General features: G+C 40.9%; 3 non-coding genes and 1 pseudogene across 3 annotated transcripts; 3 read left to right on the top strand and 1 right to left on the bottom strand.

The window, feature by feature from the left end:
- The first annotated feature begins 1,529 nt into the window (after positions 1-1,529).
- trnag-gcc (transfer RNA glycine (anticodon GCC)) lies at positions 1,530-1,600 on the top strand. The gene has a single exon. It is a non-coding gene; the product is annotated as a tRNA-Gly (tRNA).
- Positions 1,601-2,131: 531 nt separating this feature from the next.
- On the top strand, positions 2,132-2,295 carry LOC117464172 (U1 spliceosomal RNA). Its single transcript, XR_004554062.1, has one exon. It is a non-coding gene; the product is annotated as a U1 spliceosomal RNA (small nuclear RNA).
- A 326-nt stretch (positions 2,296-2,621) lies between these two features.
- Positions 2,622-2,812, bottom strand: LOC117464130 (U2 spliceosomal RNA). The gene has a single exon (XR_004554024.1). It is a non-coding gene; the product is annotated as a U2 spliceosomal RNA (small nuclear RNA).
- Positions 2,813-12,871: 10,059 nt separating this feature from the next.
- LOC117464112 (U1 spliceosomal RNA) lies at positions 12,872-13,002 on the top strand (annotated as a pseudogene).
- The last annotated feature ends 252 nt before the right edge of the window (positions 13,003-13,254 follow it).

The raw sequence follows: 13,254 nt of genomic DNA, 5'->3' as shown, positions 1-13,254 counted from the left end.
TAAAAATGAGACTAATTGAGTCTCAGAGAATGTTCAAATGTATACTTTAATTAATAAAAAGCGCGGTAATGTTACAAGCAGAAGATGATTCAGTCAGAAAAACAGCTGTGTTCTGGCTCTCGTGAGCGAAGGGAAGAGAGCGAGCTCCACCTTTACAGCTGTTAAATATCCTCTGCTGAATCCTCCCTGTGGGCCGGTTGGCGCTGCTGGGGATCGGCCCTCCACGTCTCCAATATTCGTTGTTGCGCATTACAGAGGATTCAGACATTGCACATTAAATATATAACTAAACACGCCTTTTCTCCTCCTTATCTCTTTCATGACTTTTCATTTAATACATTTTAAACGCTGTAATCAATACTCCAAAAATACCTCACGGCTGGTATCATTTCCGGTAGTTCCGAATGTTGTCTCATGCTACCCACGTCTGTAAACAAACGTATTCAAATAAACTGTACCTTCATTTAATATTCAGCAATAATAATATCTCGACGTCTATAGTTGTAGTGTTGAAATCAGTAGGTGTCGGTGTGCAACACTCCGTGTCATATCGCTACTAAATTCACCTCTATAGGAAATTGTATATTAGCCACATGCTAAATGCTAACCGGAGATGAAGGATTTTCAGAATAAAAGCTCAACAACTAGTTGTGCACAACAACTTCTGGTTTTTCAGTATAAAACAGCATTTAGACTGGCGGTATGTTTATGGTACGTTATGCCATCAAAACATTGATTTTAATTTCTAACAAGTCCCATTCAAATCCCCCGTGTTCCGCCACCTGCTGCACCTTTTAATTCTCCATTGTCCATTGTGATACTGCACAGCTAGAGTTTGCACTGTTTCAATAAATGAAACTAATTTTCTCACCACATCTTTTGATTCATTTTGTCCAGCATTTGCAAGCTGGAGACGCTCTGTCAGAGCCATATATTGTATAATTGATGCTTTCAGTTTTCAGTTGAATTAATTCAATGGAACACTCACAAGATGTCACCAAAATCCCACTGTCCCTTTAAAATCTTTCAGAAAATGATATAAGTGTATCGAATGATATCGAATCGTATCGTTGGCTGAATATCGTGATATATATCGTATCGTTGGCGGAATAGCATGTATCGTATCGCCACAGCCCTACCATAGTTGTCCCAGTCCAAGCCCTCGCGGTGACCCTCACTTGGCTTTTCCACATCCCAGGTCACACCCTTTCCCCCAGCTGCGCTAGCATGGTCCGTGGCTCTCACATTGAGTTGGCATTGAGTCCAAAAAAGACCCCTGCTGCTGTGCTGACCTTTGTGCTGCACTGTGTGCCCCCGATTGGAACCTATCTCTTTAGTAATACGCTTGAGTTGTGTGGAATGTTATACGTGCTCACTCCGCGGCATTAGAAAACACTAGTTTGATGCTAAACATCAAATCCATTTAAGGGAGGAACACTAGAATGTCTTTACGGATATAGATCTTATAATGAAATATAGAAGCGTGGTTGCTTGAAAAACAGTATTTGTTGGCTTGGCTTTATAATTCAGCATTGGTGGTTCAGTGGTAGAATTCTCACCTGCCACGTGGGAGACCCGGGTCCGATTCCCGGCCAATGCAATAGACAGTTCTTTGTTGTCTGAAAATAAAGTATAATGCCTACACCGCTCGGACTCTGCTACAGCAAACACACGGGTCTTTGGAGTGTACAAGTAAAGAGGGATGTTCTCCGTGCCGACTCCCAGTGATTTGAGAACTCAGTGAGATGCTCAACATCAAATCACTGTAAGGGATGACCGGTGGACTGTATCCCTTCTTAAATGACTTAGAGCATATAGAATATCTGTTGAACAATCCAACTTGTTGACCGTGCTGTTGACCTCGCCAGCGTAGTGGTAGTTACGATGTCTTGTGAATGTGGGCAGATGAGTGGTATAATCTTTGTAAGCCAAGAGGAAAACTAGGTTCCCATTCTCCGCAAATGCAACATAGGTTCACTGTTGTTTGGAATCTGTACTAGCACACAATTAGAGAGTTTTACTATTGGGTGACGAAAGGCATTGAGTCCAAAAAAGACCCCTGCTGCTGTGGAACCGCCACGCTGTGTCCTTTGTCATTGCAAGACTGCCCTGTCTCTGACACATCCAACTCATACTTACCTGGCAGGGGAGATACCATGATCACCAAGGTGGTTCACCCAGGGCGAGGCTCGGCCATTGCACCCCGGCTATGCTGACCGCTGCGAATTCCCCAAATGTGGGAATCTCGACTGCATAATTTGTGGTAGTGGGGGACTGCGTTCGCGCTCTCCCCTGATTATAGTGTTGAAGAAAAGGTCAAAGACAACCTGGCTACAGCTTGCATGTGTGGCGGCTTCTTTGCTCCAGGAGAGACTTTCTGGTGCCAATGTCCTCCCCAGAGCGTGTCCTTCCTTTGGGCTCGAAGTATCTCTGTCCCTTGCAGTGAGCCTCACTCTGCGTGCCACGCTCCAGAGCCAAGCAAGTTCAATTTGTCACCTTTAGCGTCTTTTGCATTGAGTCCAAAAAAGATCCGCTGCGGATGTGCTGAGTTTCTGCCCTCAATTGAAACCATCTGTTTTGGTTTCGAGATGCGTCTTTGTTTGTTTTTCCACAAGGCAGGAGATGGGTGCACCGTTCCCGGAGGCGCTGCAATACCGGGTCGATGCGTGGAGTGAACGGGGCAAGCCCCTCTTTCAGCTCCTAGTGCTAAAAATCCATTTAATATATAGTCCCCGTATAGGGGACGTATCAGATATTAAACTGATAAGAACAGATACTACACTTGATATTAGCCAAAAGGCCGAGAAGCGATGACCCTTAAAGTTTGCTGCGGGAGACGGACTCGTTGCGCAGTCGCCGCAGGTCTTGGTGCGGCTCTTTTGACCTGGCGTAACAGAGGCGCTGGGTAGCTTGGATCGCCCAGGTGCTAATGACTGCTCTTGTCTTTCACAAACTCAGAATGCTCAGCCAAATGGCCAAGCCTACCAAAAATAGGTTGAACTCGTAGGTGTTCCTCTCCACGGAAGTCTTTAGTGGCCCTCACTTGGCTATACAGATGTAGCGCTTCGTTTCAGACGCCTACCCGGGCGGGTCCGTGATCGGCACGGGGTGGGCCCCTGCTGAAAAGGAAAACCCCCCCGCAGGACTTGAAACGCCCCCTTGATAAATACATTTAATTATAATGAAACCAGCAGCAATGGATCATGGATCCACCAGGGGGAGCCGTGAAAAGCTGCCACACTGTAACTCATGTGAAATAAACAGCTGATCTACAGGGATCTGATATAGCGGATATTTGTTAAGATCCATATATGTCACGGATAGGATCACATTCTGTGCTTAAGTAAGAGACATGTAATCATTTACTAAACATCACCATGTTTTTATTTAACAAAATAATGTTTAATTCACGTTGGTGTAATTTACGCCGCGTAAGTACAAAACCATCGCTATGTTTTTAGATCAGGAAATGCATCCAGGGTCAAACAAACGATGTTCGATCGTGATCCTCGCGATCATTTAATGTATCATATTTCGCGAGTTGAAATGAATGCACTACATTTAATCCACATGAGTTTACAACAACGACAATAATCGCTTTGTTTTTATATCACATCCGACGCAGCGGCTCTCTACCGATCATCCTAATCCCACGGGCAAACAATAATATGTACAGTGTTCATAGTTTACTGTATTATTAGTGTCTAATATTACTGCTATAATAATCACACATTGAGTTGTTGAAATCAGACCGTCGTTTTTTTTAAACGCTCTGAATGAAACGGCAGCTCTCAGGTGATCAGCTGTGTGTTTACACAATAACATATGCATAGTAATTTAATACCTTCCAACACACATTGTAAGAACAGTTCTGTTTCATATGAGTGTTGAGAGCCGTATCCACAAATCTACTAATTTTGCCCTCAGTGCACCAGATTGATGCATTTAACTTCAATTTAAATAAAAACATCTTCTGTTGTAACAACAATAACATTATAAATAGTAACATAGCATGGTATTGCACATTTACTGTAGCTTTGAGTGTTACTGGCCTGAGATTTTTTTATTACATGAATGAAGGTGACTGAGGCTTTTTAATATAGACTTTTCAGTGTCCCACATTTTGCACAGAACTGTCCCACATTAGGAAAACAGATTGTCTGAGACAACTTGGCACTAAGAGTACTAATATGTCTACCATTTCTTGTATGAGTTTAATATCTGCATGTTCTCTTTTGGTTTGATTAGGACACATCCTGGGGATTTCAGAATGTTACTGGATTTTGATTTATTGTATCGGCTTCATGTCGCAATATATTCCCGAAGTCTGAAATGCAAAAATGTTCCACATTAGGGCAATTCACCCTGCATTTAATCATTTTGTTTATTTTTAACGAAATAAATGTGGTTTAATCCATCATGAAATTAATGTAGGCTATTTACTTAGTACATATCTGACATTAACGATTAACACACTGTTCATACTGCTCACAGGCTGATATCTAGTGTATTTATACCCCTCACTGTTTATTCATCATTCAATTCATTATATATTTTATTCTGTAGATTGTGAACATTACTTTTCACTTTACTGCTTGTTGCACCTGGTTAGAAGCTAAACTGCATTTCGTTGCCTCAGTACCTGCAATATGTGCAATAACAATAAAGTTGAATCTAATCTTGAGCAGGAACTAATGTAGGCTATTTACTTAGTAGGCCTACATATCTGACATGAACGATTAAACACGTTTGTGCATTCTTTATGAATGCAAACCGAGTCATTTCGTTTATTTTTAACGAAATAAATGTGATTTAATCCACATAATGTACTGTGTTAATTGTTTACTTAGTATTGTTTAACTTGAATGTTCTTCACTTTTTAAATGCCTCTGTGATGTGCTGCTACCCATTTCCCCTCGGGGACTAATAAACGAATACTATGACATTAACGATTAAACACATTTGTGCATTCTTTATGAATGCAAACCGAGTCAAGCCGACTCTAATAAACGAATACTATATATTGAACGTCTATTGAATGGCCTTTGTATGTATACAGTACAGTATAGCCCAACCATTTACACCTTCCTTTTTTCCCGTCAAGAGTTTGAATTGGAGAAAGGTAATCGGTGGTGCTTTTATAGCCTATTGCATAATAACTGTGTTATTTTCACCATTCTCCCATATGTTACAAATGGCGTTATGGCCATGAACATATTAGCAGCATAGATCTCAGGGCGATGCTGTCCCTTAAAAAAGCTGTCCTGGTAAAAACTTTCCTCTCGTTCTGAGGAAACAGCCCTGGTGGGTTCATCAGGAGTGACCGCCGATACTGAGACAACGAAATGCAGTTTAGCTTCTAACCAGGAGCAACAAGCAGTAAAGTGAAAAGTAATGTTCACAATCTACAGAATAAAATATATAATGAATTGAATGATGAATAAACAGTGAGGGGTATGAATACACTAGATATCAGCCTGTGAGCAGTATGAACAGTGTGTATGAATATGCTAAGATATATAAAGTATGAAAACGGTAGGACCATACCGTTCTCCAGCCCCAACCCCCCCATGTTTCATATGTATGTTGGGGACCCTTTGTTTAAAACTAATTGGCCATCGGAATGTGTGGAGTCACATTCCACAGCTCTCCCCCCTCTTGTGATCCCCCGCACACAGAGAAAGAAATATCAAACATTTAATAAAAGTGAAAAACAATGAACAAGACTTAACGTATTCATCATAATTAATTATATTTATTTCGTTTGGATGTAGGTGATCTTCTACTATATGAACATTTTGGACCCAAAATCACAACATATATGTAAAAACAGATTTTGAAAATGATTTTATTTTTCACAACACAAACATACACAACGAAACCATTTAAAAGCTGGAAATATATACATGGGATGTGACTATGATAATGTGAAAGTTTGATTGAGGTAGCATGGTATTTCATTCTGATAAGGCAAAAGTGTTATTATAAATATAATACAAATATATATATATATATATATATATATATATACACATTATGTACAAAAATCTGTTTTTTCTGTCTTTATCTGTGCCACGCTTCAAAGCGGTTTCTGTCAACTACGACACAGAGGGCAACATCACAGATTCCTCCTCCTCCATGTAAAAAAACAAGCTTAAAGCTTGACTCACGTTCAGAGTTCTCTTCATCATAGTTGAGTCTTAAAAACTCTAAATATATCTAACTATATCTACATTTTCAATGTTTGTTTGTCACTTTACTTCAATCGCAGTCTCCCGCAGCCTCTCTTCGTCTCCCGCAGCCTGTCTTCGTATATCTTCGTCTCTCTCCATTTCCCGCCGTCTCTCTTCGGTTCCCGCCGTCCCTCTTCGTCTCTTTTCGTCTCATTTCGTATCACTCCGTTTACCTGATTACCTCACCCCTTCCTGGTAAATACATCCTGTTGAGCAGAATCTACAGTTTCCAGTATTTTCCGTTTCGTAAAATGATAAAATACGGCGAAAATATTAAAATATGTGCTTCCATTATTCATACTTCTGAAATATATCTGTATTAACTTTATATCATCGTATGTCCGTGTTTATTGGGTATTTGTGCATGAAACAAAGACTGGCATATAGTTTCGAGCCAGTACTTTCGACAGAAATACACATATACATCCTGTTGAGCAGGATCTACAGTTTCCAGTATTTTCCGTTTCGTAAAATGATCAAATATGGCGAAGATATTCAAATATGTGCTTCCATATTTCATACTTTTGAAATGTATTAACTTTATATCACCGTATCTCCGTGTTTACTGGGTCTTTTTGCATGAATCAAAGACTGGGATATACAGTAGTTTCAAGCCAGCACTTTCGACGGAAACACACGGCAATGTTGTCCGGACTGTTGTTTTTATGCGGCACCGGCTTGAACAGGTCATGTGATCTGATCACGCCGGCGTGACGGTCGACTCCAAAGGGTTAATATTAAATACATATAAGTATTTTCACAACTTGTATTTAGAAATACTCTGTTGTAATTATTGATGCATACATGTGTTCATCCATTTAATGTGGCATCTGCTATAATGGGGTTAATGTATGATATTACTTAATAATACAATACATTATAATATATGATATGATAATTACATTTTAGTTTTATTCATTTCTTATTATTATTATTATTATTTTTTATCGCTCATCTTATTTTTGATTTTATTAATCTGTGTGAATCTGTGCTGTCCTGTTTTTCACTCTCACCCTGTTGCTGTTTGAACTACTGAATTTCCCCACGGGATTAATAAAGGTCCATCTTATCTTATCTTAATGTATAAGTTGATTTACTTCAATCTACTGTACAATATTACAGGAAATATACTGCATAAAGCAAACTATATACTTTATTTGATCTAAAATATTGATGTTTCTACAACACCCATTGTGTATTTTGTGAATGAAGCGCCATCTCATGGTGAAATCCTGTAATTGAACAAATGGGGAAATTGGGCAACGCCCTCTAGCAATTTGGCAACACCCCCAGCCCCTGGCATCCGCTGGGCTTTTGACTGGGACACACCCTTTTGAGTCTGATCTGGAGTGCTACATCTGTAGAAGCGTGGTTGCTTGAAAAACAGTCTTTGTTGGCTGAACTTTTCACTGAACTTGGTTCTCCTTTGGCTTTGTTGCTGTCGTGCGGTGTAAGGGGCGCAATAAAGTATCCGTGGTAACCCAAGACCAGTGGGTTCACCATGGCGTCAAACCAGATCAATCGCCGGAACGCTGTTCGTTTTGACCTTCTGGAAGATCTACAGATGGACCGCTTGCAGTTCAGCAGACATATCCTGCAGAAAGAGCTTGATTTTTCATCTGACCATCTGGAATACATCTTTGCTTACCCGGGGAAAAATATATTTGAGGTCATCTTTACAACAAGCCAACACTTCCAAAACTGCCTGGAGATATTTGAAAAGAAGAAAACGTCAGCATCAGGCTTTGATAAGATCAGCATGACACCACTTGCCGAAAGGGACCTGAAAACTGTTTATGTGATGATATTTTCAGAAAAAGTCAGGAACCAGGATGTCTGGACTTGGATGACAAGATACGGTGAGTCCAAAATGCAACAGAGGTGATGGAAATTGATGGAATAAAAACCGGGTCTAGACGTTTCCAGGTCCGTCTCCAACGACAGGATGGGGTGCTGAGAATATCTGCAGGATCTGCAAAGCAACAGACCACTCATCAGCAAATTGCCCTACCCCTGTCAAGTGCAACCTCTGCTCCTCCGAAAACCACCGCTTCAAAGACTGCCCTCATGCTTACTCCAACCGGGTGAAACTTTCACTTTTTGAAACCCCTGAAGCCAGAGAGGAGGAACACGCAAATGAGGAACCAGAAATCAGTCGGGCTTCCCGCTCAGAAACCAACCAAGAACCAACAAATAATGTCTCTCAGCAGCCAATACAAGAGCCCATTCAGGACCAAGAGAAGGAGACATCAGGAGGTGAATCGCTCATTGACTGGAGCGCCGACATAGTGGAGGACATCATAGGCACGACCTACATCCCCCTCCCTATGGCCGACGCTACAGTCCAGAAGGCAGATCCACTGCCCAACCACGACCCAGGTACCAGAAACGGGAGGAACCCTAGGACCCTTCAAGACGCCGAGAATACACTAGATTCCATAATGGCAAAGCTCACCACTCCTCAACCACAGGGGAAGCAAGTACTCAAGGAGGAGTCCCCTGATAAAGCACAGGCAAGTGTCCCTTTGGTCATGCCTATCACCATCAACCAGATAAAAGAAGCAAGGGATTCACCATCACAGAAACGCCCCCAGGAGTCACCACAGTCAGATGAACCCTCCCCCCTTACGGGGACTCTCCCTCCCCAACCTCAAATCCCTTACTTGAGCCCGAGGATGTAGTCATCGCCCCTTCGGCTACATCTATAAAAGATATCTATCTGAATAAAGAAAGGGCTATAAAATCCAAGAAAAAGATATCAAAGAAGACGCCCCAATGGTGACACTTTTGAAAACCATGCCGCCCTGCTTTCTCCCATTTGCTCCATATGGCCCCCATTTCCATTGCATCTCTCAACACAAGAGGCCTAAATGATCCTGTTAAATAACAATCAGCCTTCACGTTTCTACATTCAGACAATCATGACATCTGCCTACTCCAGGAAGGTAATATAAAGTATAGGGACAATTACAAGATGTTTGAGGACAGATGGAGCCATGGACAATCAGTGTGGTCGGGTGATAACAAAAATCGGTCTTCTGGGGTTGCAATCTTATTTAAAGGGAATCATTTTGACATACAGAGGGTACAACGCATATCAGATGGTATAATTCTCTGTGTTGATGTTGGGTGGGGTGATGCCAATCTGAGAATTATCAATGTGTATTGCCCTGTTGATCTTCAAGAACGCTTAGAAACACTAAAAGCAATCCAGCCACTCCTTTTATGTGGAAGGGAGATTATATTGGGTGGAGATTGGCAAAAAATGATCGTTTAACAACATCCCTTGTAAAGCTGGACTCCAGCTCAGAAGTCCTAAAAAACCTAATTAAGGACTTTAGACTTACAGATATGTAACTTGCCAGGCTACACTTGGTCAAATGGTAAAACACACTCAAGAATAGACTTTCTTCTGACCTCAAAGGGATTACAGGTCATTAATGCATCTGTAAAACCAGTATTCTTCTCTGATCACGCCAAAATTGACTGTTTATTTGAATTTAAGGAAAAGGTTATAAGAGGTAGAGGCTCATTTAAGATGAATACATCCCTTCTGGAAAATCCTAGTACTGTAAGGAGATTTAAAGAAAAAATCTATATGTGGTCCTCTCTTGAGTTTGTTTTTGACTCTGTGGGGGACTGGTGGGAAGATTTTAAAGTGCGTACTAAGAACTTTTTCATAGAGGAAGGTAAAAAAGAAGCAAAGAAAAAACGCTATAAATTCAAAATCCAACAAGCAAAACTACAATGACTTTACACAATGGCCTATGCAGGTTTAGATGTAGCAGAAGACATAGTGAGGCTTAAGATAGACATGTCACATCTTACTAGAGAGGCAAGCCGCGGATTACTTACACGTAGCAGAGTACATCATATGGAAAACAACGAAAAATGTACACGATACTTCTTTCGAAAACTAGCCCGGCCGCGAAATGTTATGGACACAATAAAAGATAAAAATGGAAAAGAGCAGACTGATATAGATAATATACTTGCCAGTGTATACAGCTTTTACTCAGACCTCTATAAAAGTGAAGATCTAGATCAGAGGTGGCCAGTACGTCGACCGCAATGCTGGTAGACCGCGAGTCATTCATTAAAATAAAAAAAATCAAGCTCCGTTAAAATAGACAAAACAGGTTTTGATCCCTCCTCCTTTGTCCTCCCTTGTCCTCCCTGCCACTTAATTCAGGAGTTTACTTGATTGACAGAAAAAGCGACCTATCGCTTTCCAGAATGCAAAGCGATATAACATCAGTCAAGTGCCGGGTAGTGATGGGAATTCCGGCTCTTCTTGGTGAGCCGGATCATTTGGCTCGGCTCACCAAGAAGAGCCGGCTCTTTCGGATCCCAAAGGGCTCTTCAGTTTACCACGTATTATACCTTTTATAATTAAATCAAATGCCATGCCTCATTTCACTCCATTTGCTCTTTCCAGCGCTGTTTTTGCAGGGGGCTGATTCTGTGAGCTGCAGCTGACCACGCCCCCCTGCAGGAGAGGGGAGCGTGCTCTGAGATCAGCTGCTAGGCTGCAGCAATTGTGCTACTTTGTGCACATTGTGCAAGCAACGATGTTTTCAAATCTATAATGAAAAAGCTCCTCAAAAACACTATCGAAGCAGTTCCTGCCTTGTTACGTTAGTTCAAACAGTAACAACGGACTACTTTTCTTAGCGGATGCATGTCAATTTAAATCAATACATAAAACTATTTTTTAAATCAATAAAATCATTTTCTAAATCCATAAATGCATTTCAATTAATATTGGGAGTCATGTCGTTACTTTGTTGAGAATGTGGCCATGTGTAATAAGCGGGATAATGTGCACATTGCAGATTGCATAATGTGCCTTCATGCCGATCTAGGGACAGTGAATGACACACACGTGTTGAAATGTAATTATATCACTGTATATATATCATCAATAATATGTAAACATTTGAAATGTATGTTAATGTTGTTAATTATTTTTGTATTGTGATGCTTTGGCAACATTGTTTAATTTAAATTTCATGCCAATAAAGCCCCTTGAGAGAGAGAGAGAGAGAGAGAGAGAGAGAGAGAGAGAGAGAGAGAGAGAGAGAGAGAGAGAGAGAGAGAGAGAGAGAGAGAGAGAGAGAGAGAGAGAGAGAGAGAGAGAGAATTGGACCTATGTATATTTCATTATAACTTTGAGAGACTGTTCATAGGACCCATTTGAGTCTGGTGTCTAAGTTGAGTGTTCTACTCGTTTATTGTATTCCTTGTACTTATATTTGTGTTTTATGTTTAAGATTTCAGGACATGGAGAGTGGTTTCTTAGCCTGCTTGTTATGTGTTTCTTAACAGAGAGAGAGAGAAATAGAGAGAGGTTAACATGCCATTTTAGTTTTATGTATTTGTTTCTGTTCAAGAACCCAAATAGAGTTGTTGTAGTTATCCCATGTATACATAACACGTGTTATTCAGCTCCTTGCAATTTGGGATTTTATTTTTGGTTGGTAGACCTCGGTGAGCTGGTCATTTCAAAAGTAGCCCACCGGCCCAAAAAGTGTGGGCACCCCTGATCTAGATGAAGCAGCTTTGGCTAATCTTCTATCAAAAGTAAACAAAAATATTAATGACCATGAAGCTATGCTGGAAAGTAGATTAACTGTAAATGAATTGACCAGAGCAATTGAGAGCATGAACAAAAACAAGGGCCCAGGTGCCGATGGGTTGCCAAAAGAATTTTACATAACCTTTTGGACAGAATTGCAGGTCCCTCTATTGAAAATGTACAATGAGAGCCTCCTCACGGGTAAATTACCACCATCCCTGAGAGAGGGCACAATCTCCCTGTTGTTCAAAAAAGGGGACAAAAAGGAATTAAAAAACTGGCGCCCCCTTACACTACTTGGCGTGGACAGAAAGATTTTAGCAAAGGCTTTATTTTTTCAATTACAGGACGTGGTAGAGGAAATTGTAGGAGTCGAGCAGACATGTGCAATACCAGGACGATCCATGAACGACAGCCTGGCCTTAATAAGAGACTCCTACTTATATACTATGGACCGTAAGTTGCCACTGTGCATCTCTGGCCTGGATCTAGAAAAAGCCTTTGATAGGATTAACCATCGGTACCTTAAAGAAGTTTTGGTCAGTTTTGGTGTTGGGCCAAATTTGAGGGCCTGGACGGATCTATTGTACAGAGATTGTTCAAGTAGAGTGTCTGTAAATGGTCACACAACAGCACCCTTTACCACACAGTCAGTGGTAAAGGTTGGCCTCACAATGGTCCATGACTACATTCTCAGGGACCTGAAGTTTAACGAGGCCGAAATTAAAATCATGTGGAAAATTGATGCCATATTTTTAACAAAAGAACTGATGGATGCACTTTAAATGATTTGTTGTTGGGAAAACGGAAGATTTTGATGCATTTTAAATGAATTGTTGTGGGAAAAAAAAAAAAAAAAAAAGATTAAATATAAAAAAATATCTAAAGATATTGATGTACCTTAACTGGACTGTTGTTTAAAAAGGCTAAAAGAAATATGTATTTTTGATGTAATAGGATTATAATTGTGTTGTTTTTTTTTAAAACAGAAAACATGTAGATGCAAGTTTATCTTTTGTAATTTATGTGCCTTAAAACAATAAAGCGTCTAAAAATTGAAAAAATTGGTTCACCCAGGGCGAGGCTCGGCCATTGCACCCCGGCTATGCTGACCGCTGCGAATTCCCCAAATGTGGGAATCTCGACTGCATAATTTGTGGTAGTGGGGGACTGCGTTCGCGCTCTCCCCTGATTATAGTGTTGAAGAAAAGGTCAAAGACAACCTGGCTACAGCTTGCATGTGTGGCGGCTTCTTTGCTCCAGGAGAGACTTTCTGGTGCCAATGTCCTCCCCAGAGCGTGTCCTTCCTTTGGGCTCGAAGTATCTCTGTCCCTTGCAGTGAGCCTCACTCTGCGTGCCACGCTCCAGAGCCAAGCAAGTTCAATTTGTCATCTTTAGCATCTTTGGCATTGAGTCCAAAAAAAATCCGCTGCAGTATCTGCC

Source organism: Pseudochaenichthys georgianus, chromosome 18 (assembly GCF_902827115.2).
Source record: "Pseudochaenichthys georgianus chromosome 18, fPseGeo1.2, whole genome shotgun sequence".
In the NCBI taxonomy this organism is placed as follows: domain Eukaryota; kingdom Metazoa; phylum Chordata; class Actinopteri; order Perciformes; family Channichthyidae; genus Pseudochaenichthys; species Pseudochaenichthys georgianus.
This window is presented reverse-complemented; position numbering and strand designations above follow the sequence as displayed.